The following is a 25,332-nucleotide window of genomic DNA, read 5'->3' as shown; positions in this document are numbered from 1 at the left end:
GGGGGTGGGGGGAGGTAGTCCCTCCGCCTGTCCCATATGAACCCCAGCAGCCACAAACATCAGAACCCAATCGCCCCCAGGCTCACAGCCAACCTTCACAGGCTTGTCCTGAGCCCCCCGCCACCCCATGCATGAGAATGAAACCCGCTGAAAAACCCAGGTATGCATAACTTCACTTGTATCGCTTGTAGTCCCGTTGATCTTCGATTTGCTCGAGCGGGTGCCAGTAACGTCTCCATTTGTCCCTGTCGTGTGCTAGTGCAGCCCAATGATATCTGCTTGCTCCAGGAACAGGAAGACCCTCAAATCATTCATTTAGGGATTTGACAAAGAAATCTGACCATCTAGTTGGTGGGCGGCCACGAGGTCTTCTGACTTCCCATGGAATCCAGTCGGTAACAGTGGTCCAGCGGTCCAGCGGTCGTCTCTGAAATGCATTACATGACCAGCCCATCTGATTTTTGATGCCTTGGCAAACAAGACAGCATGCCTGATTTTTGACCGTTGACGGAGGTCAGAACTCCGGATTCCTTCTCTCACTTGAGTGAGACATGATATTCCTAGCATAGCTCTTTCGATTCCTCTTTGGGATACCCTAATAGCATTCTCATCCTGTTTGCATAGGGCCCAGGTCTCTGAGGCATATGTTAATGCAGGAAGAATGGTGGAGTCAAAAAGATGCGTGAGGAGTCGGAGGTTCTTCGTTCTCTTAACCACTTTTTTGACGCTCTTGAATGCATTCCACGCTGCTCTCTTCCTCCTGCGCAGTTCTGGCACCAAGACGTTCCTCATGTTGACTTCTCGACCCAGGTACACATAGCTGCTGCATTCGGAGATGTTCCGAATTGAGAGCAAATGGAGCTTCAGGGACCAGTTTGTTTTTCATGAACATCATCTTGTTGAGATTCAGCTGCAATCCGACCTTTCCACACTCGTGGTCTAAGTCGGCCAGCATTTGTGCTGCTTGGTTAATGTTTGGTGTTATGAGAACGATGTCATCAGCGAAGCAGAGATGGTGTAAATGCCAACCGTCTATCTTCACTCCCATTCCTTCCCATTCCAATCATTGCATGATGTTCTCAAGGGCGGCACAACTAGTCTATGCACAACTAGTGACTGAAAACTCCAGGCTTCAGGGAGTCAAGGATAGATGACTTCACCAATTCCCCACCCTTCCAGTTTTCTGGCAGCCATGCCCAAGAACTGTCTCTAAGAACCATTTAAGTGCATTAACGGCCATGATTCAGAGACATGCAAATTAATCTCAGAAGAGAGCAACACGCCTCAGATATGCCTCTGGACCCCAAATATTTAAAAATTTTAGAATTCCAGGAGCGTGCAGCCACATTTGAGGCCTCATGACACCTCAGACTATTCATGGCAAGCACAGCATACTGCCTAAGGTGCAGGCTGGGTGATGGTGGGAAGATTCAAAGTAATGGTGGTGGGAAGGTGCAATAGTGGTGGGATTGCCCGCTCCTCACACACTCGGGTTGAGCCTCACATATGAGTGAACACATTCCTGGACCGTGCAGCCACTTTTGCGGCCGTGCAACACATCATAAGACACCTCTACTCATTTTCCATAATTACACCATACTTGAGGGGTTCAGAAAGCAGGCAACAAATCATAGAGGGAAATATATATATATATATATATATATGTGCATACAGACATATTTTCAGATATATATGCCAAAGCTCAAATCACCCAAACCTTAACAACATGTTAGTGATATCCTATAGAATGTCTTAATGGGTCTTGCCAAAATAGAAATCTATTGTTCTACTGTTTTCTATATGAACTTTTTTTGTAAGCATGTTCAGCAGTTCTTCATAACAGACAATACAAAATATATTATTTTGGTTGTGTTTTGGGACAGGGATTAGGACTTGGGATGGAAATATCCCAAATTTGGTGTTGGGAAGGTGTAATGGTGGTGGGATTGGTGTTTGAATACTAAATGTAATCAAATATTGTGAACCAACTTATAAAATAATTTAAAATTTTTTTAAACAATTATTGTGAACAACTTTATGAAAAATCTAAATTTATTTTTAATTTTTTTTAAAAAGTAATGCAGAGGGGCCAGAGCAATAGTACAGTGGGTAGGGCATTGCCTTCTACACGGCTGACTAGGGTTCAATCCCCATCACCCAATATGGTCCCCCAAGCACCACCAGGAGTAATTCCTGAGCACAGAGCCAGGAGTAACCCCTGAGCATAGTTGGGTGTGACCCAAAAAGCGGAAAAAAAAAAAGTAATGCAGAGTTCATGCCTGCTTCAATCAGCTTAATCAGTGGCTGAACAAAGAGCAGTACTCCCACATTAAAAGAAAAAAAAAAAGGTGTTTAGCTGAATATGTTCACTTAGAGGGGGGAAGGAGAGAAGGGAGGGAAGGGAGAGAAAATGGGGCTCCGAATGGAAATGAGCTGATTGAGGGGTAGTCCACTGTGCTATTCTAGGAACACCTGGATCTTGAACAGCCAAAGCAAATCATAGTGCTTACAGAGTGCTTGTATCAAGTAGGGCTGTTTTACACATAAATTGAGAGGGCTGTTGTAGGAGTTGTGAGAAGGCTGACAGGCTTTGAGTTCCAATCTTTGCTTCACGCTTACAGGTAAACCTGATCTTGGATTGAGACACAAGAGACCCAAGTTCTGATCTGAGCTCCATCCTGAGGTTAACTTCTCTCAGGCTTGGAGGAAATTTTTCTATATGCCTACTTTATATTCCAGCTTAAACTCTGAGTTCCAATTTTATAAGGTCATCTAATTAAAATCTGAGGGCCAGGAAAATCTGCTAACAAAGGTTTCTGACCCCATGATGATCTAAAATTAATTTAAAACCAACCACATGGGCTGGAGAGATAGCACAGGAGGTAATGCACTTCCATGCAGCTGCATTGGCTGTGACTCAAGTTGGAATCCCTGGCACCACATATAGTTCCCCTAAGCACTGCCAGGAAACACATCACAGTACAGAGCCTGGAGTACTACTAACTGTGGCTCAAGCATCATCTCCCCCCGCCCCCCCTACAAAAGAAAAAAAAACCCAGCCAGAGAATGAACCTCTAGCAGCGTTTACACCAGGTCAACATTTCTTGGGCAAAAAGGATCGTAAGTGGAAGGAGTTCAAGAAGCCCTACTCTACTTCACTATCTTATCTCCCAATGATGACATTTGACTAGATTGGTATGCACAACAATTTGAATTCAAGGTCTGCTAGCAGTTTGTGATCTTTTTAGCATTAAAATGAAGAACCAGACCAAATGCATCAAAGAATTTCTCTACTTGAAAATTTCATTTATAGTGGCCAAAACAGGTTTCAGAAGAATCCTAAATATGCAAAGACTAGATAAAACCTCATATAAATGAAATCCTGAATATCAAGGGAAAAAGACACAACTCAAGAGCCTTAAAGAGTTAAAAAAGACTGAGGTCATGACGCGGCCTCTGGAGAAAGCGCAAAAATGGAAACAGCCAGAAAGAAGGAAATGAAGCACAAACTGGACCTGAGCCTCATGGTCTGTCTCCCACTTGCTCTCTACTCAGTTTTAAACCTTCTAGGTCATTCTGAACTTTATTTTGCTATTTCTTATACAAAAGCTGATAAATACACAGGTCACTGCTCCACCTGGGGAGGCAAATACTCATAACACCTTCTCAATACAGAAAATGTCTCTTTCTTTAGAACTGTCCCTGCAGCTGCCTTGAGCAGAACTGAGGCTTCTCCTGTGACTCCCACCTGACACTTTTTCACCCTCTTGATTCTCTAATATCTTTCAACCACATACCAATGTGTCCTTGGAAACACAAAATTAGAAGAGACACCAACAATTACAGATCAATTTTTAGCCCCCTCATTCTAGAAAGGAGGAAACAGAGGTGTTTTTTCCAATGTTGAGCAAGTACAGCAGGGTTTAAATATTCATCCTTCTACAATCTGACACTGACAATGTGGGAATAAATCGAAAGTTCTGAAATTTACTAAAACCCAGAATTTATTTCAATCACTAGTGGTTAAAAAAACAATTTAGAATTGACTTTTTTCATCATTTATTAACACTGCAATCACCATACAGACATTATTCCCATTTGCCAAACCTACAGTTTAGAGACTGTAGTTAGCCAAAAGGGAAAAAAATGTCAGAGCAAGAATTCAAATATTTGACATAAAACTTTCTTTATTTCCCCAACATTATATAGCCTAAGGTTTTTAAAAACATACACAACAATCAGAAAGATAATCTTTTTCCAAAACACAAGTAACTTTTGTCTCTGGCCCTATGCATATCTTGGTATTTTGTCTCTTGATATATTTTGCTATCATGGAGAATGGCAAGGGCAATGAAAATAATATTGTCAAAAATACAAAGTGACAAGATTCAAAAGCAGCCTTTTGTGTTAGCAAGGACTTATAAGATGGCTGCTTCTAGTGTGTTTTTCCATTAAATCTTTTTTGTTTTAGGTTTTGAGCTACACCCAGTGGTGCTCAGGGATCACTCCTGGCGGACGCAGAGAACCAAATGGAGTGCTGGGGATCCATCCAGGTCAGACACATGCTAAAGGCAAGCACACTAACTGTTATACTTTTGCTCTGGCCTACCCATTAGATCTTAAGTTCTCTTCTTCATCTAGCTCTGAATTCTAGCACCAAATTTATTCATGCACACTTATTCATATTCTAGTACTGCTAGAATATGTACACATATTATAGTGCTGCTGGGACTTGGGTTTCCTTGTTGATTATTTACCAATTAACCAACTTGTATTTTTTTTTCCTTTCAGAATTGGAAATAGAAAGGCTTGTTGGAAAGGAAATGAAACTTCCCAACTGGAGAGGAACTTAAGTCTCTGCCACACCAAGCTCTCCAGAATCGTCGTCCTACTGCAGCACTTCTTAAATTTTCTTCATTCATGGCCTCTTATTCCCACTGAACAATTTTTTGCAAACTTGGGTATGTAAATAAATAAAATAATCACAAATCAAGTATTTATTGATAATCACAGAAATTTCTTGTAAAAATTATTCTTTCATATACATACAATTTTATCACTGTTTGAATAAAAATTTGCCTATGAATGAGATAGACATGTTTATAAAGTTTTTGGGTCAAAGAGTACTGGGGCTTAGGTGCTTGTCCTGCACAACAGCTCAAATATCCAACACCATTTATTGTTCCCTGTGCTCTGTGCACGGAGACTGAGCACAGAGCCCAAAGCACTGCTGGATATGGCCCAACCAAAGACTTGGCTGAATTGGGGGATGGGCACCATGAGGGGGTAACAACAGGCAATACTAGAGGGCTTAACATTACTGGCATGTAACTGTGGTTTTTCTTATTTCAATTGAGTATGGTTTATGGGCTCAAGTTAGTTTTTAGACTCAAAATTTAAGAGAATTTCTGAAACAGTCTCCAGGGATTTTCAAGTAAAACTTACAATGAAGCCATTAGGAAGATAATTTTTAATTATAAAATCATCTGTAGCTGTAAATAATTTTAAAGAGCCATCTTACACCTTGTTATCCTATTAGTGGATCTATTAACATAAATGCTATATTATTTTTCAGTGAAGCAACTTGTTCAGATAACTTTTTTTTCTAAAATACTCAACAAGTTTGGGTATTTTAGATAAATACCAGTTTGACAGCCTTAACTCATGAAGTTTTAACAAAATCGAATTTCTACTCAGTCAAGAACACAAATCCATCTTTCAATTTCAATAATCCATTTAAACTTCACCCTTTTGAGAGTAACCTTATCTCTGCAAATAGCAGTAAGCTTTTGTAATCAAGTCCGTATCTTTGCAAAGGTTTAAAAACAACTGTTAAGGGCATGGTTTTAATGAAGCTAGTGATTTTGAAAGTATCACAAAGTACTCTGGTAATATTTTTTTGCTCCAAGTGCCTCCTAATGGATCATGTAGTGAGTAAAGGGTATGTTCTTACCACCAGCATTAATTTTTGCTATGAATTCAACACTCTGGTCCATCATTACTCCAGCACCATCTATATAGATAGACTTGAACAATTTTTCTGCACAAGGCTTCATGTGTGAAAAATTGATTATACAATATGTATTTCTGAGGCCCGAGAGATAATACAGAGGGGTAGAATACTTGACTTGCATGCAACTAACTTAGATCTGATCCCCAGCACCACATATAGTATATAGTCCCGAGTCCTGTCAGAGTGACCCCTGAGCACAGAAAGTAGCACTGAGAAATGCCAGGTGTGCTCCTCCCACACCCCCAAAACAATAACCATAAAAGTTATTTGGAATTGGAGATGGAGTACAGCAGGTAAAGCACTTGCTTTGCATACATTAATTTCTTTTTTTGTTTTTATAGATTTGTTCACAGTGATTACATTCAATATTCCAACACCAATCCTACCACCATTACACCTTCCCACCATCATTATTTCCAATTTTCCCAACCACCATTCAAGCCTGCCCTTATAGCAGGCCCTAAATGATTTGTTTTGTATTGTTATGATTAATTCACTAAAAATGATCAAAAAAGATTTTCTTAGAAGAAAGTGTATGAAGATAGATGTATCTCATCCCTGGAGACATTAAGCCCTTGTATCAGCGATTACTAACATGCTTTACTGATTAAGCCTTGTGTGTTAATATTTTCTTAATCGAGATTGGTTGCCTTCTACTTTACATCCCATCCAATGTGATGTGCTACTCTTGGTATATATCAGTGGTGTAGACTATGAGATGTCACTCCAGGAATTCTAAAAATCTGATGGGGTGGTGAGCGCAGTCAGGAGTAACCCCTGAGCATTGCTGGGAGGGAGGGAGGGAGGGAGGGAGGGAGGGAGGGAGGGAGGGAGGAAGGAAGGAAGGAAGGAAGGAAGGAAGGAAGGAAGGAAGGAAGGAAGGAAGGAAGGAAGGAAGGAAGGAAGGAAGGAAGGAAGGAAGGAAATTTATTTCTCCTTTTTGTGTAAGAGTAAGCCAGGGCAGACAGGTGAGGTCCAAACTTCCTAGCCCAAATTTCCTAGCTCTACCCCTCCTTACCATAGGGCTGTTACCCCTAAAATTAAATGGCCTCCATACTCTTTTAACTCCTTTCTCAACATTCTTTGTTCCTCCATCTCTATTAGCCTGCAGCTCTCACCTCTAGATGCTGTTAATAGAGCAGCTCCTCTCTTTTTTTCATATGCTGTTTTTAATCTTATGGGAGGTTTAAAAATCAGATTGCTTTGCTTGTTAAAACAATGTGTAAAAAGAAGAATAAATTAGTGCTGGGCAAGGGCTTAAAAGACGACACAGCTTTGTTTCCTTCTTGCTTTTTAACTGGGCTCTGAAAAACTGAAGATGTTAGTCAAGTTAACTATGGATATCTGCATATTACAAGTTTTTTTTTTTTTAAACCGCAATCATTATTTATTTTTTTCTTGGGAATGGAGAGAATGCAGAGGGACTGGGATACAGCTGGTGGTGCTCAGGAACTATTCCTGGTTCTTTGACCAGGAACAGACTGGGGAATCAAACCAGGGTCCCAAAGAAGCAGCTACATGCAAAGAAATTGCTTTACCTCCTGTACTAGTTCTCCAGCTTCTGGAATCAGTTACTTTTTTTTGCTTTGCTTTTTGGGTCACACCTGGCGATGCACAGGGGTTACTCCTTGGCTCTGCACTCAGGCATTACTCCTGGCAATGCTCAGGGGACCATATGGGATGCTGGGAATCGAACCCGGGTTGGCCTCGAGCAAGGCAAACGCCCTATCAGATGTGTTATCACTCCAGCCCCTATATTTTAAAATAGTCTATTCTTCACAAGGCAGCTACTACAAAACCATTAAGATCTAAGTCTGGTGCCAAGGCCATGGAAAGGCCAAAAACCATAAAACTTTAAGCAGACAAAAAAGGGTGGCACAAAAGCCCAGAGATTAGATTCAGAGTAAGAAGAGTTGGTTAGAGCTGGCAAAAGTGAAGTCCGAAGTAGAAAATGGGGTCAAACCTCACTGTGCATCCTCAGGCAGAGGAAGAACAGAATTTCCACTGTAGATTATGAAGAAAGTAGTATGTGTGTGTGTGTGTGTGTGTGTGTGTGTGTGTGCGCGCGCGCGCACATGTGCCATGATTTTATATATTTTTTTCACATATATGTGTGTGTTGTGTGTGCCTTAATGAAAAAATTAAGGCCTATAATTAAGATGAGATTTAAAAATAAATGCCTTTATATTAGCAGTTGAAGGGTGAGAGGCAGGGGTTAAGTAGGGAAGCTGGAACAAAAAATAAACAGCCTTTCTCCTCTTAAATGACTGTAGATACAAGGCAACTCTGCAATAGAACATGTCACTGAGTTAGACAAAAGCTGAGGATGGACCTTGAAAATTGTCTATCTGTGCTGGCAATAGCTTGGGAGTCAAGCTATGTGAGTACATTTAAACGTGCACTCTGGAGAAGAGGCCAGGCAGTCTGGTGAGCAACGCGGCCGGAGAAATGCTCCGGACCCGAATCCGGGCCAACAACACCAGGGATCCAGACGGAGGAGGTACAGCTGGTACACCTTCTCCAGATGGGGCCCTGGCGACACTGAACAGCAACTAACACGGCTCCGGGTTGCGGGACTGGAACACATCCGAGCCACGCAGCCGCTGACGTGGCTGCGCGACCTTTTCTAAAAACTGAAAACATACAATCTTTTAATGACAAACCAATTATCAAATGCTTCCTTAGTAGGGCTGTCTTCCTTGGGGGGGAACTCCAACAACAATGGTGAGTTTTGTTTTGCAATATGGAATATAATCAAGGTAGAGAGAAAATGAAGTGAAATTCATCAGTTATACAGTTAGGGGGGGGCTGTGGCGGGGGTATACTGGGGATTTTGGTGGTGGAATATGGGCACTGGTGAAGGGATGGTGTTTGAATATTGTATAACTGAGACATAAACCTGAAAACTTTGTAACTTTCCACATGGTGATATAATAAAAATTTTAAAAATAAAAAAATAAATAAACGTGCACTCTGAAGATCATACACATGCTACAAATTGTAGATGTTGGTGCTGCTTAGCTTTGTCATGTGTACCCTGAAATCCTTTCCACTGAAAAGATTGAGCTTTTGGTAGGGATTATAGAAAGAGGAAAGAGCACAAAAGAAAATTTACAGTGCAAATTTCCGTCCTTTTACCACTGGGGAGTGTACAGCAAACAGATTAGAGACTGAGGTGCCCCAATGCTATAATACTTTCTTCACACTCTTCAGTTATGCTGTTTTACAATTCACAAAGCTTTTTAATTTGCATTTCTCATCTGATTCTCCATAATATCCTTGAATGGGTGATGGTGGAGGGCGGGTATGAAGACACAGGGCACATATTTTACGAGAGGACATGCAGAATATTCAGTGTCTGCTGAAAGATTAAGGTAAAAACCCAAATTAGCACTCCAGATACTATCTATCCTGGTTCCGGTGTTTATGTGATCCCAGGTGTTATCGATTCTTTCCTCTCCTTTTAGTCATATTTAACCTTGCCTCTCCTGCTTGAGAAGTTGTTCCCATTTTTCAGCTTTCTGGTATCCTGAATAGAAATGACACTGCTCTAGCTGCAGAGGCTCAATGAGCTGAGTGCACACCTTGCATGGAGGAAGACCAGGTTCCAGCACCACCTAGTTCCCCTGAACACTACTAGATGTGTGCCCTCTCCCAGTCCTCCAGCCCCCCAAGGAAAGATAAAAGTGAATTGTTCAAAAGGGATCTGTGTGCCAGAGAGATAATACAGCAGTTTGCAGTTGCCAGTGTGGCTATGAGATCTGTGAATATGGAGACTATTTCACAATCTAGGGCTGTGATTCAAAGATACACATGCAATGAATAAATTGGAAGATACCATTCACACAGGTCACGATCTGATGGTCATATGACAAAGTTCATTTGGGAAAACAAAGGTCATATAGGGGTAGTAAGGAAAGTGTTATGTGTGAATCATGTGACGGGAAGAGGAAGGTGAAATCTATGGTTACATGGGCTAGATGGGACTGAGTGTAACGAGGTATCATAAGGTTTCTATGAGTTAATGCAGAGGTAGAACAATAAGCTTTAGAGATACCACAGGTGGCGGCTCCCCTGTCTTAAATCCCGGTTGCCAGCAGTTGCAAGGTCATAAAGCCATGCTAATCATTGGGTAATGCCAGCTCCCCTGACAACGGCTCACCCCCATCAAGGCCAGTGCTCAGAGCTTGCCCACAAGCATATCAGTCCAGGTGGTTAGGAAGCTGTGCCAGGAAGAACTCCAATAATGGGTAGGGCACTTACTTTCAATGCAGCCAACCTGGTTTAATCCCAAATCCAACATATGGAGCCCTGAGCACTACCAGAAGTAATTCCTAAGAGCAGAAGCTCTGTGGTCTCCCCACCAGGCTCCAAAAAAGGGACCCTTAACAAAAAAGGGGAAAAGACTCAAAAGGGACCCCTAACTTCTGTCTATCCTGCTGGGCCCCTCAAATAACTGAATCTCTTTAAATCCTTAATGAGACGTAACTTTTTTTTTTGAAGTCTCACTATCTGCAGTCTTTCTTCCTCAAAGCTTCCCCAGATTTCTTCTTCATACAGCCCCCTCTCTTTCAGTGCTTCCTCACCACCCCTCACAATGATATCATACAGAACTGATAAAATTAACAAACTTTCTAAAGGGACCTATTTATTTGGCAGGACTGAAATAAGGGAAATCTTTAAGAACTGTAGGAGAGTGTGTAGGATGAATTTAGCATCAGGTCCACAATAACCCCAAAAGAAATCAGCTAGCAGAAGCAAACTGATCCTTCTCTGCCTTGTTCATGTTAAATGATCTCAGACCATGTCCTGGCAGTTCCAGAGTCAGCTCAACTCCCCTGGTATAAGAGCCTGTCTATGACCACAAATCTAAACACAAAAGTAGAAAGAATAATCACCCATAGGAGAGTAAATTATCTACATATTATAGGGGTAAAACTCAGAGATCCTCACTCACCTAAAAGGTCAGGCAGCAATTTCCTCCTTTGGATTAGTACAGTACAGTACCAGATGCCTCTGGGAAGCAGATTTCCTATAACCTATAAAAGAGAGTGAAGTCAGTCAGGGGTCCTGCTCAGGACAGGCATAAACTTAGTGCATGCACGTAAAGTTCCTGATCTCCCCTTGCAAACTAGTAAAAAGATATGCTAATAATCATGTATTTTCAGGTTTTGTTCAGTACTATCAAGAAAAAGCAAAATGAGAAGAATAACAAATCACTGATTATCAGGGAAATACAAATCAAAATGACAATGAGATGTCATCTCACAACTGTGAGAATGGTATCAAAAAGCCCAGAAGCAACAAGAGCTGGCAAGGATAAGGTTTAAAAAAAAAAAAAGGAACCCTCAAGTTGGAAAGATAGTAAGTGGTGTGATTGCACCCTCTTTCAAGAGCTGACAACCCTCCTCCCTGTGGTCCTAAGCACTTCCAAATCTGGCCCTGGAGGGCCCCACTGCTGGGATGTTCAGGGTGATTTGCAGTACCATAGGGCCTGAGCAGCACTGTATTCTTATGCTGGCCCAGTTGACCTAGAAAAGCTGGAAGACCCCCATGAGCAGCATGGAGGTCTTGAGAACCCCGCAGAAAAAGAAAAAAACTGTAGAAAAAGCTTATTATATTGATGAACAACAAAAAAATCAATATACTGGAGGATATGCTTTATATGCAGAAGGCCAAGGTTTGATTCTAATTGTTCCCCAAACATCACTAGAACTGACCCTTCAGCACTGCCAAACATGGCCCAATTTTTTTTAAAAAAGAGAAAAAGATAAGCTAATGTAGTTAGTATGAAGTGCTGACAAGCACAAAGTACCAGATAAACACGGAGAAAGTGAGTGTGCTCCCTATTTTACATATGAGAAAACAAGGCTGTGAAGTTAAGTGACGCAAGATCAAAGTTGGTGGATAAAGTGAGACTAAAACTCTGGTTGTTTGGATGAATGAATAGCTCTAACTTTCCCTCACTGGAGAGTTCCAGAGGCTAGGCTTCTTCAGAATAATTAGGCACTGGCTAAGGCAAATTGCCAAGCATTCTGAGACTGATTTTCAGTTTCTCCACTCATCCCTTTCTCTGCTAGGTGAGCTTGTTGAAAAACAAGAGAAACCCCTCTATATTCTCTAGAATATATGGGGGAGGTACTCTACAAGATGAGAGTAATCTGCAATATCACTTAATGTAAACATTCTTACATGGTTAGTATGTTATTATCTTTTTTTTTTTTTTTTTATCTGTTTATTTTTTTTTATTTATTTTTTTTTTAAATAATTTTATTGAATCACCATGTGGAGGGTTACATAGTTCTCAGGATTATGTCGGTTATACAATTCTCAAACACCCTTCCCTTCACCAGTGCCCATCTCCCATCACCAACCCCCCCAGTATACCTGCCACCCCCTCCCACCTCCCCAGTCCCCACCCTTGTACATGATAAGTTCCACTTCGTTTATGCCTTATCTCGATTACATTCCATGTTTCAACACACAACTCACTACCATTGTTGGGGTTTCCCCCAAAAAAGGAAAGCAGTCCTATTGCCAAGGAGGCATTTGATAGTTCTCCACTGCTAAGAATATAGAGATATTAAGTCCCGCTGTTTGTTACATAACTTTTCTTTTTCCCCCTTGCCCCGCGCCACCGAGTTCACGCCTGTTTGGTAATCGCCACGCTGCCTGACAAGGGAAAAAAAAAACCGAAAAGGATGGTTATTTCCCGTCATCGGCAGGCGTGGGGCTCTGGCTTAGTTGATAGACTAGTAGAGTTTCTGCCAGCAGTTTCTGGAACCGCTGGTATCGGCTCCGGCTCGAGATTCCACCAGCGTCCCACTGTTCCATGTACATAATTTTTCCCCTTATATCCCATTCCCACGCCACCAGGTCTGTTTGCTTAATGGACATCACACTATGTTTGACACCACGCCGCGTTTCTTCCCGAGAAAGAAGGATATTTCTTCTCAGCCGGCGTGGGGATATAGCTTAGTTCAGTCTAGAGAGATGGCTACCACTTTGATTGCCTTCAATATTTCAGCAACAGACTTACTATTCTTGTTAGGATCTCCCACAAAAGTCCGACCCATTAAAAAGGGACATATTACATATTGCTGATGCTAAGATGACATTAGGTTTTGGGTTTCTGTATAAAGTCCAGGAAAAGTACAACCAGAAATATCACTACAAACTTTTACCCTTTTATGGTGCTCATAAGATGGAGAAGCCTAGAGAGAGGCTCGGCGTCTCCATTTTGCGCTCAGGAAAACCTCGGATCCTGCGCTGTGCTCAGGGGGGAGGTGTGGAGAGAGAGAGAGGTTAAAAGAATTGGGGGATGCCCGGCTCCCACTGTTTCAGCGCACCGTGGGGTCTCTGGTCCCATGCCGGAATTAGTTCAGTGGGCTGTTCGGAGTCCAAGAGCGCTTCCTTGGGCTCTTCCGTCATGCTCGCTCCGCAGCAGGGTCCAAAGGGAAGCACACGTGGGGGAGGTGGGTTTAAGTATCTATCTGCTGTGGGCGGGGGTCGCCGCCCCCGCCCCCTGGGGCCTCCCGCAAGCGCGCGCGCCTCCCGTTTCAGCTGGGTCGCCGTCACCATTTTGCGCTCAGGAAAACCGCGGATCCTGCGCTGTGCTCAGGGGGGAGGTGTGGAGAGAGAGAGAGGTTAAAAGAATTGGGGGATGCCCGGCTCCCACTGTTTCAGCGCACCGTGGGGTCTCTGGTCCCATGCCGGAATTAGTTCGGTGGGCTGTTCGGAGTCCAAGAGCGCTTCCTTGGGCTCTTCCGTCATGCTCGCTCCGCAGCAGGGTCCAAAGGGAAGCACACGTGGGGGAGGTGGGTTTAAGTATCTATCTGCTGTGGGCGGGGGTCGCCGCCCCCGCCCCCTGGGGCCTCCCGCAAGCGCGCGCGCCTCCCGTTTCAGCTGGGTCGCCGTCACCATTTTGCGCTCAGGAAAACCGCGGATCCTGCGCTGTGCTCAGGGGGGAGGTGTGGAGAGAGAGAGAGGTTAAAAGAATTGGGGGATGCCCGGCTCCCACTGTTTCAGCGCACCGTGGGGTCTCTGGTCCCATGCCGGAATTAGTTCAGTGGGCTGTTCGGAGTCCAAGAGCGCTTCCTTGGGCTCTTCCATCATGCTCGCTCCGCAGCAGGGTCCAAAGGGAAGCACACGTGGGGGAGGTGGGTTTAAGTATCTATCTGCTGTGGGCGGGGGTCGCCGCCCCCGCCCCCTGGGGCCTCCCGCAAGCGCGCGCGCCTCCCGTTTCAGCTGGGTCGCCGTCACCATTTTGCGCTCAGGAAAACCGCGGATCCTGCGCTGTGCTCAGGGGGGAGGTGTGGAGAGAGAGAGAGGTTAAAAGAATTGGGGGATGCCCGGCTCCCACTGTTTCAGCGCACCGTGGGGTCTCTGGTCCCATGCCGGAATTAGTTCGGTGGGCTGTTCGGAGTCCAAGAGCGCTTCCTTGGGCTCTTCCGTCATGCTCGCTCCGCAGCAGGGTCCAAAGGGGGTTAGTATGTTATTAGAATGCCTGCTTTACTAATGAGAAAACTGAGGCACAAGGAAATTATGACTTAAAAATTAGATTTCCTTGGTTCAAATCTTAATTCTATTAGCCTTATGATTTGGGAAAATTTTAAGTCATGGTCTCTTAGCCAGATCTCAAAAAACAGAAGAGAGGAAACAGGATACGCTTCCTCTAGCCCTAACTTACATAGCTCAGAACCACATTGACATTCATGCCTGAGATTATTCCCATTTGCTTGTCACCAGGATTTTTACTGAATACTAGTTGAATGATGGCTGCGTTCTGCCACACTTCTTAATCTCTAGCTACCGTGGTGGTGCCAGAGGATTCTTAATCTCTAGCTGCCATAATCACAAAGCTATGATGATAACTCTATTAAACAGCAATTTAAGTCATTACAATTTAGTGCACACCTTGAAAAATAATGGGTATTAAGCCAAGCATCTAGAGATGAGGTCAGAATCACTAAAAGGTGAAGGGGGTTGGGGGATGGCTGCCCTCCAGCTATCATGGAACAAAGCAACAAACACATCACTGAAGGATCTCTGCAGGTCATGGTCAAAAGATCAAGTCATGGGGTGAGAGAATATGTGGTCAGGGCACTGGACATCAGCACTTCCAATTCAACATGTGAGCATACCAAACAATCTATTTCCAGCTCCTGTAGTTCAGGAAATGATTTATAAATTCTCTCATGATTGAGCATCTAAATATTATGCTCTCAAATTTCTCCTTCCTACATTTCTCAGTCTACAACTGCCATGTACTTGTGGGTTTTTGTTGTTGTTGTTGTTCTAAAACTTTCCATTCAAACTGTTCTTTATTTCCTACTGTGTCAACTTCCCTTTGGCTCAAAGTCTCATTATATTTTGCCTGCTCTAATATTTCTCATCATTTACTCACAAGGACAGGCTACTACATACCTCATCCCTGGTTTCTTTCACTAATTTCTCCCCACGCCTCCTGCTCCAATCTGTGGAATCCACACTGCCAGGCTGATACTCCCAAAGCTGTTTCCCTAGTTTAAAAAATTCTGGAAGACAGCTCAATGGCACAGTTCTTGCCTTGAATGTGTGAGACTCCAGATTCAATCCCCAGCACCTCATGGTCCCCAACAAGCACAGCCTGAGTGAAACCCCCCATCCTCACCCGACAAAAATGCACCAGCACAGCTTGGCGTGGTCCCAATACCAAAATTTAAAAACTTAAAAGATTTCATTGCTCCCACTCACTGTAACTTGGTCTCTAGATACACTGTGATTTGTCAAGATCTCTGCCTTACCTTTCTGTGAACTCTCCAATCCCCTTATTTTTGTCTCATTTGGAATGCCCATCTTCATGTGCCCATATTTAAAAATTTCTTAATTCTCAAAGTCTAACAGACCTATGAAATTGTACTAATTTTCTTGAAATATCTCTACCATGTGGCTACATCCAACTCTGGCCTTCCCAAGACCAAAGAAAACTTTGACCACAGTTGTCCTGCACTCCCCTTCACTGTAGATTCCTACATTTAAAAAAAAAAAAAAATTTAATTCCCTCTTCACCTCTCCTCATTGTTGTTATAGTTACTAATAAGTGGGATGAGTTGTGCTGCACACACATTTGGCTATAGTGCTCATGTAGTTGGCCATGTTGCTCACTGAGGTTTGTACTCCTTCACCTAAAGTTTTTGCACATGTACTTGCCATGGCAAGCACTTTAACTGAGGCACACAATTATAGCTATGGAGCTCACTGGGTCACTGTAGTGCTCACACAAGTACTAAGTCACAGGTCACACTTCATGGTTGTGACGCCTGTATATCTCTTGATCATACATCATTCAGTGTGGTGCTCACCAGGATACACACCCTTTTGCTATGCACTTATTTACCTGACTGTGATGCAGCTGCAAAGTGTTTGTGTTGCCAGAGATGGCAGACAGTAGAGCTGCCAGCATTGCCTTTGGCACATGCGGGACACCGGGGATTTGAACATGTGACCATACGCTTGCAAGGCATGCGCTCTTGGCCAGTGAACTATTCCTCTGGGCCCCTCCATCCCTTTTTAAGTACGGGTGTGGGGGTAGGATATCTGTAACATCCTTCAATTGAAGGATTTTTCCCTGAGAGAATGAGAATGGAAAAACCTGTGGCAGACAGTGACTGTATCTCCATCAAGAGAAAATAGACTAAAAAAGCTCAAGGGCTGGAGTGATAGCACAGTAGGGCATTGCACGCGGCTGACCCAGGTTTGTTTCCCAGCATCCCATATGGTCCCCTAAGCACTGCCAGGAGTGATTCCTAAGTGCATGAGCCAGGAGTAACCCATCGCTGAGTGTGACCTAAAAAGCAATAAATAAATAAATAAATAGATAAATAAATAAATAAACAGTCTGAATTCCTGGCTCCCCTTCTTACTGTAGCACTATAGCACTGTTGTCCCTGTTGTTCACTGATTTGCTCCAAGCAGGCACCAGTAATGTCTCCATTGTGAGACTTGTTACTGTTTTTGGTTTTTTTTTTCCTTTGGGGTCACACCCGGCAATGCACAGAGGTTACCCCTGGCTTTGCACTCAGGAATCACTCCTGGAGGTGCTCAGGGAACCATATGGGATGCTGGGAATCGAAGCAGAGTCAGCCGCGTGAAAGGCAAACACCCTACCTGCTATGCTCCAGCCCCCTTTTTGTTTTTTGTTTTTTTTTTCCTTTTTGGGGGTGTTACTGTTTTTGGCATATCGAATATGCCACGGGTAGCTTGCCAGGCTCTGCTGTGCGGGCAGGATACTCTCAGTAGCCTGCTGGGCTCTCTGAGAGGGATGGAGGAATCGAACCCGGGCCGGCCGAGTGCAAGGCCAATGCCCTACCTACCTGCTGTGCTATGGCTCCAATCCCTGCTTCTTACAAATTTGTAATCTTAGACAAGGTACTTAACCTCCTTTCCTCAGTTTCTTACATTGCTCATAAAGATTCTTGCTTCATAAATGACAGGATAAATGATAGTATGGCAAATCCCTTTCCTTAAGGCCTGTTATAATACTCATTGATAGGCACAAAACAATTATTCAATTATTCCATTTAAGTGCCACAAAAGCATGAATCAAAGCAACAAAATGACTTAGAAGCAAGCATGTACACTTGCTATGACTTGTTTCATACCTATTCACAAAGTCTTTTTTATACTCATTAATTACTAATAATCTTTGGGGTCAAAACCACTATCACCATCTAAGAGAGCCACAGAGAAGTAAAGAAACTTGTTTAGAATCATACAACTATGAAATACAACTTACTAGAAACCTGGTCTGACCCAGACAAACTATCTTCTCTACCTTGTACTTTCCTGTTCTCAGAGATAAGGGATGCTTCCTCTTTCCCTCTCCCCATCAAAGTAGATACCAATAAATGAAATTCTAGGAAGTGGAACAAATTCTATTTTGTACTTGATGAAGCAACTTTTAAGTTCAATTTATGGAGAGCCTGGCAAGCTACCCGTGGCGTATTCGATATGCCAAAAACAATAACAACAAGTCTCACAATGGAGACGTTACTGGTGCCCGCTCAAGCAAATCGATGAGTAACGGGATGACAGTGATAACAGTGATACAGTGATTCTTTTCTAAAAAACTTTTTTTTGCCCTTTTGGCGCAGCTGCCGATCCAAGCAGCCCACTGAACTAATCCCAGCATGGGAACGGAGACCCTAAGCTGGGCTGCGACAGTGGAAGCCGGGCACTCCCCAATTTTTTTAACCTCTCTCTATCAACCCCTTCCTCCTGAGCACAGCACAGGTTCCACGGCTTTCTGAGTGCAAAATGGAGACGCCGAGCCAGCTCTCTCTAGGTTTCTCCATCTTATGAGCACCATAAAAGGGTAAAAGTTTGTAGTGATGTTATTTCTGGTTGTACTTTCCCTGGACTTTATACAGAAACCCAAAACCTAATGTCATCTAAGCATCAGCAATATGTAATGGTTCCTTTTTAACGGGTCGGACTTTGGGGGGAGATCCTAACAAGAATAGTAAGTCTTTTGCGGAAATATTGAAGGCAATCAAAGTGGTAGCCATCTCTCTAGACTGAACTAAGCCATATCCCCACGCAGGCTGAGAAGAAATATCCTTCTTTCTCGGGAAGAAACGCGGCGTGGCGTTAACCATAGTATGATGTCCATTAAGCAAACACAGACCTGGTGGCGTGTGAATGGGATATAAGGGGAAAAATTATGTACATGGAACAGTGGGACGCTGGTGGAATCTCGAGCCGGAGCCGATACCAGCGCACTACTTTTGGTTCCAGAAACTGCTTGCAGACATTCTACTAGACTATCAACTAAGCCAGAGCCCCACGCCGGCTGATGACGGGAAATAACCATCCTTTTCGGTTTTTTTCCCTTTGTCAGGCAGCGTGGTGATTACTAAACAGGCGTTAACTCGGTGGCGCGGGGCAAGGGGGGAAAAAAGAAAAGTTATGTAACAAACAGCGGGACTTAATATCTCTACATTCTCAGCAATGGAGAACTATCAAATGCTTCCTTGGCAATAGGACTGTCTTTTTTTTTGGGGGGGGGAACCCCAGCAACAATAGTGAGTTATGTGTTGAAACATGGAATGTAATCAAGATAAAGTGTAAACGAAGTGAAACTTATCACTTACAAGGGCGGGGACTGGGGGGGTGGGAGGGGGCGGTAGGTATACTGGGGTGGTTGGTGATGGAATATGGGCACTGGTGAAGGGAAGGGTGTTTGAGTATTGTATAACTGACATAATCCTGAGAACTATGTAACCCTCCACATGGTGATTCAATAAAACTTTAAAAAAATAATAAAAAATAAATAAATAAATAAATAACTTTTTTTTTCTTTTTGGGTCACACCCAGCAATGCACAGGGGTCACTCCTGGCTCTGCACTCAGGAATCACCCCTGGCGGTGCTCAGGGGACCATATGGGATGCTGGGATTTGAACCTGGGTTGGCCGCGTGCAAGGCAAACGCCCTACCCGCTGTGCTATCGCTCCAGCCCATAAAAAACTTTTTTTATTGAATCACTGTGAGACAGACCTTTACAAAGCTGTTCATGATTGGATTTCAGATTTCAGTCATACAGTATTCCAACAGCCATCCCTCCACCAGTGTACATTTCTCAGCACCAGTGTCCCCAAGTTCCCTCCCATCAGCCCCAACCCCCACCCACCTGCCTCCCTCCCTCTCCTTTGGGGCATTGTGGTTTGCAATACTGATGCTGAAAAGTTATCAAGAATATCCCTTTACCTACTTTTAACCCTCAGATCTTGTCCAGCTATTATTGTCATACTGGTCTCTTCTCTATCTTACCTACCCTCAGTCCCACATACACACTTAGGGTTAGTTCCAACCACTGACCAGTCCTCCTATCCCCGGTTTTCCTTGGCCATGGATAAAATAATACATTCTTATAGAAGTCTTGCTTTTTATTTTTATTATTATAAAAATTTTTTTGCTTTTTGGGTCACACCTGGCAATGCACAGGGGTCACTCCTGGCTCTGCACTCAGGAACCACCCCTGGAGGGGCTCAGGGGACCATATGGGATGCTGGGAATCGACCCCCGGTCGGCTGGGAGCAAAGCAAACGCCCTACCCGCTGTGCTATCACTCCAGCCCCAACTCTTGCTTTTTAGGGTGCAGCAATCTCCAGGGTCTGCAGGAACACTAAAAAGGTATTGCAAAAGTGCTACCTTTCTGGGGACAGAAGAGAAAGAGAGGCTGGGTTCTCTGGTCTCCTGGGTAGCAACCAAGGAAAGGTACCTGTGGCCTCAAGAGAAAATCTAGCATAATAGCAGCAGGCTAAATCAGACAAGGCTCACCAGTAAGTGGCCTCAGACCCACTTCGCTATGATCAACACTGGAGAGTGCAAAATTGCCCACATCCAGCCAAGTGCAAGCCTAGCTTCAGAGCAATAAACTCACCAATCATGTTTATTAGCTGCCCCCTCACCTCTCAGCTATAAAACCTTAACTGCCTCAATCCTTGTGAGGTCTGCTTTTTCTAGCCTGTTCTAAAACCCCCGGCCTTGCAGCTCTACAGACTCCTTCACTGACAAGGATACCTGACCTTCTGACAGGCTCTGTTGTGCGGTTGCCTATGCCCTGGCATAATAAACCAACTGGCTGTGTTGCTGTGGGGATTAAGAAGATAACCTCAACATAATAAAAATGCAGCCAGGTCACAAAATAACAATAAAACACTCCGCTATTCCCCAATAAAGACAGGTGTCAGGATGCTCAGCATATCAAGAAAGGAGGCCCTGGAGGGCAGTTGGTTTCTTAATGGCAAGTGACATTAGGGCTCTTAAACCCAATACATGCCCATGTATGAGAACATTATGTATGCCATAAATAGGTGACATTCAATCCAGGCAATCTCCAAGCTGCCTGGAGGAATGTCCAGAAAATACAAAAGACCTACAAAATAATCAATCTTGCCTTTGCAATGTTTTCTGAAGAGCTAGCAGCACTTCTTCTTCCTCAGCTGATGCTGTCTCCACTTTCCCCCCTCCTCCTTCCCAAAGAAAAGAACCAGCAGAACCTGCAGGAATCATCAAGGGAGGCACAAGTAATTACTGTTTTCTTTTCTCCATGCTAATGAGACAGTTGGATGGTTCCCCTTCCCCTTCTTGAAGTGGAAGTGAAAATCTAAGGTTTTATAATCTATAACCAACATATCAAAGCTGGGACAGAATCTGTAACTGAAACTGCAGAAAATAACTTTCTGCCCCTAATGGGACCAGAAATGGAGAGAACCAGTATCCAACCCACTACCCAATTTTAAAAGTGGGTCAGAAGGTAGTATCCAAAGTCACAGAAGGAAATCAGCAGCAGGGCAGAAATTTCCTTATTCTAAACCCATACCATTCATCCAGATTTCCTACAGTATAGAATGACTTGGAGGTGTTCCCAGTGTGGAGCCCAAAATAGCCAAATATCCAACCTTTACTTCACAAATAAATTTAGTCTAGCACTACTGGGCACTATAGACAGAAGACCCAAGGTGAAGCTGCTTCCAGAGGTGACTGTGGAGCTCCCTGTAGGATTCCAGCATATCTTCTGTGCAGACCAACAGGCTTAACTTTCTAGAGGGCACAAAATCATTTGCTGTAGGGGGTAGATTGGTAGTACAGCAGACAGGGCATTTGCCTTGCACATGGCCAACCTGGGTTTAATTCCGAGCACCCGATATGGTACCCTGAACTCTCCAGGAGTGATTCCTGAGACCATTGTTTGGTGTGCTCCCCCAAGCCCAAAAATATCATTTGCTATTAATTAGGTATAGGTAATTCAAAAGGCCCTGCCTTAGTCATGAACCTAGAAACTCTCAGGCCCTCTCACCGAGTGCTAATTGCTACTTCTGAATCTAAGGCCAGGCCTCCCCACAACCAGCCATTATCCAGACACTGCCTGAATCTGCACTTGTGATTTCTGCTCCGATTTCTGCTCCGTACCTTCTATAGGAAAGGTAGCATGATACATGAGAAATAGTATACAGGGATTTAAATACTGGCTTTGTCATCTAAATTGGTGACAAAACTGGTTATCATTAGGCACTGTTTACTCTAGTGCTTTTGAATATTTTCTTTGAACTTTAATCACTGTCTCAGTACCACTATCCCCAACTTAGTAGCAGGGAGAGGGAACTGGAGGCACCAGTGATCACACCCAGGTCTCCTGCATGCATGCAAACCATTTGTAATAGCTTTTGGGGCCATCTAATGCTGTATCACCTATTTCAAAATTGTGAGACAAACGGTGGCAAAAAAAAAAAAGCATATAAATTGCTTGCATTTTTCAGTGCTGTATCAACGGAGTCTGAACTGGACTGTCTGATCTAGTGGCACTGTGCCTCCCTAAACCTCTAGGTTCAGCTAGATCTATCTACTGCCCGGTCTCCCTTTCCCCTCTGCCCCACTTCTCCCAAGACTGGAGTCTATTTCACTCCAATAACTAGTCTAGGTACAATTCCTAGAACCCAGCCAGCAAAAAAACAGGGCTGTGATAACTCTTACAGTCCAAGGTGTGGGATATTTCAGGCTTGAGGGGTAGAGCATATTAATATACTAAACAGGATATGGGTCTGTGGAGGAGGGGGGAGAGAAAATAGAAGAAAAAAAAAAAAAAGCTATGCTCTGAGGTTTTGTATCTTAAAGGGAATTAATTCCAAATCCCCAAACAGCGACCAAAGTAATTTGTATTAGCACCTACAGAAGGATCTGAGATGAGAAACAAATCAACTGAGAACACACAAAGTAAGGTGAAAAGAAAAAATGACCACAGCAGAATTCTAGTAGTTTCCCTAACTTATACATACACACACACAACAACAACAAAAACAAAAAAATCACCTCCCCCCTGTACAACAGCACAGATTCACAATGTTCTAGGAGAAAATAAGGTATGGGAATTTAGTGTAGTGGCAGGGTAAGGCACATAAGGAATGTCACGTGGCACTTACATAGTTTCTTGACTGTTTTACAGGGCCTAAAACTCTAAGAGACTTAAGGCTAGAAACAAGTTCATTATAACAAAACAAAACAAGTGTTAGAGAATGGGAATAAAGTATGTGGTACCATAGTATTTTGAGCTCCTTTCCCATCATACCAGCTATTTCCATCCAGTCATCAAAATCCTCTGCCCACCTAATGTCTCTCAAACTGTGTCCCTGGTTATCTATCTACATTTCCCATAGGACAGCCTTCAAAGCTGAGTACAGTGAAGAGCAGAATAAGAGCTTTTACACTATATGGAAGAACTTCATTGACTTTTTCTTTTCCTATTCACCATGTAAAACTGAACTTCTGGGAAGCATTTGCCCAAGGTAAAGGTTAAAAAATTAAAAATTTAAAAAATAAGGACAGGGGCCGGAGCAATAGCACAGCGGGTAGGGCGTTTGCCTTGCATGCGGCCGACCCGGGTTCAATTCCCAGCCTCCCATATGGTCCCCGAGCACCACCAGGGGTAGATCCTGAGTGCAAAACCAGAAGCAACCCCTGAGCATTGCTGGGTGTGACCCAAAAAGAAAAAAAAAAAAAAAGGACAAATCAGGGCTGGAGCGGTAGGGAGTTTGCCTTGCATGCGGCCGACCCGGGTTTGATTCCCAGCATCCCATATGGTCACCTGAGCACCACCAGGGGTAGATCCTGAGTGCAAAACCAGAGCATCGCTGGGTGTGACCCAAAAAGCAAAAAAAAAAAAAAAAGACAAACCAGAACTTGCCTGCATCCTAGGTACTTTTCTGACCAAGGTGACTTTCAGTAAATTTGAACTTTACCAAGTTTTGAAAGATTGGTAGAGCAGGTGTGTGCCACTAAATCCTGTTGTCCTTTCGAAAACAGCCGTTTGACACCTCAAATCCATTTCAGGCCTGTTACTTTCTTAGAGAAACTGCATAATTACCACCTAACTCAGAGGTCAGCAGAGTTCTTCTGTGTAAGTAAATAGTTTTAGGCTTTGAGGGCTATCACACTATCTAGAGTAAGAACTCTGCCATCATAGAGTATGCAATCAGTCATAGATAAATGAGGCGGCTGTATTCACAGAACAGCTTTATAAGAAGATGCAGTCGACTAGATTCAGGTGTCAGGTCATAACTTACTGATACCAATTCTAACCTACTATCTCTAATCACCGTGTCTCAACAATCCAACTTAGTCACCCATATCACAGCCCTGCACCCTCCAATGGATCCACAGGATAAAATTTAATTCTGCCTTCATCCTCTACCATATCCTTGCACATCATACGCCAATCCCAGTTGGCTGTTACCTGGCAACTTGCTGCTTTCCCTGTGCTATTTCCTAACACCTGCTGTGGCCTTCTTCATTCTTCTTCCAACAGTACCTATTCACAGGCATACTCAGATGCCAACACCTGTAGGTCTTAGTTCTGGTTTATATAATGTCATACATGCATAGCTGTGTCTCATCCCTTAGTGCCGCCCACAAAAAGAAAGCTTCTCGGGGGCAGGAATGTCTTTCCAACTCTGTATCCTTTGCAATGCTAACAAAGCACCAGGAATATAGGTTGAGAGACAGTCACTATATGGTTGTCATTGGCTCTAGCATAGTGATCTTCAACCACTGGTGCACAGACTGGTGCTGGTCTGCCAGTATAAAAAAGAGTAAAACCACTGGTCTTGGTTATATCTGCTGGGCATGAAACACCAGTCTGCAAGACAGGCACGGGCCTGCAGGCCGAAGAATGCTCTTAACAGAACCTTAAGTGACTCACAATATCAATAGAGCCTTCACAGATATCTTAAAAGTACTAACTACTGGGGCTGGAGTGATAGCACAGCGGGTAGGGTGTTTGCCTTGCACGCGGCCAACCTGGGTTCAATTCCCAGCATCACATATGGTCCCCTGAGCATTGCCAGGAGTAATTCCTAAGTGCATGAACCAGGAGTAACCTCTGTGCATCGCCAGGTGTGACCCAAAAAAGAAAAAAAAAATTTTTTTTTAATAAGTGCTGAACTCTTCCTTACACTAATGACCCAGTAAATAGATATGATGGGGGTCAAGAAAGGATATTCCACTAGACCTTTCTATGTGGAGAGAAGTCTGTGTTCAGAGCTTCTTAGTCCTGACCTCACTGATCTCAGGGTCAGAGCAATAGTAAACCAGGTAGGGTACTTTCCTTACATGCGTCTGACCCAAGTTCTATCCCTGGCATAACATATAGTCCCCTGAACCCCAGTAGGAGTGAGTGCAGAGCCAGGAGTAAGCCACTGGAGTGGACAAAAAAACTAAATAAATTAAAAACTGATCCCAAGTTCCATGAACTCTAAAGTCCCTCTAATTAGTGCAGATCCT

At 43.5% G+C, this 25,332-nt stretch overlaps 1 protein-coding gene across 3 annotated transcripts in view; it reads right to left on the bottom strand.

Moving 5' to 3' along the window:
* The window catches only part of RALY (RALY heterogeneous nuclear ribonucleoprotein), a 95,621-nt gene that overhangs the window by 35,889 nt on the left and 34,400 nt on the right, over positions 1-25,332 (bottom strand). For 2 of the 3 annotated variants that reach the window (XM_055139534.1, XM_055139533.1), the window contains exon 2: positions 10,971-11,052. The exons of the other annotated variant lie outside the window; for it this stretch is intronic. The gene's annotated coding sequence lies outside the window, so the exon portion shown is untranslated. The remainder of the gene's footprint in view (positions 1-10,970; positions 11,053-25,332) is intronic. 3 annotated transcript variants of the gene reach the window in all.

Source organism: Sorex araneus, chromosome 5 (genome assembly GCF_027595985.1).
Source record: "Sorex araneus isolate mSorAra2 chromosome 5, mSorAra2.pri, whole genome shotgun sequence".
NCBI classification, from domain to species: Eukaryota; Metazoa; Chordata; class Mammalia; order Eulipotyphla; family Soricidae; genus Sorex; species Sorex araneus.
Note: the sequence above shows the minus strand (reverse complement) of the source record. Positions and strands in the feature narration are given on the sequence as shown.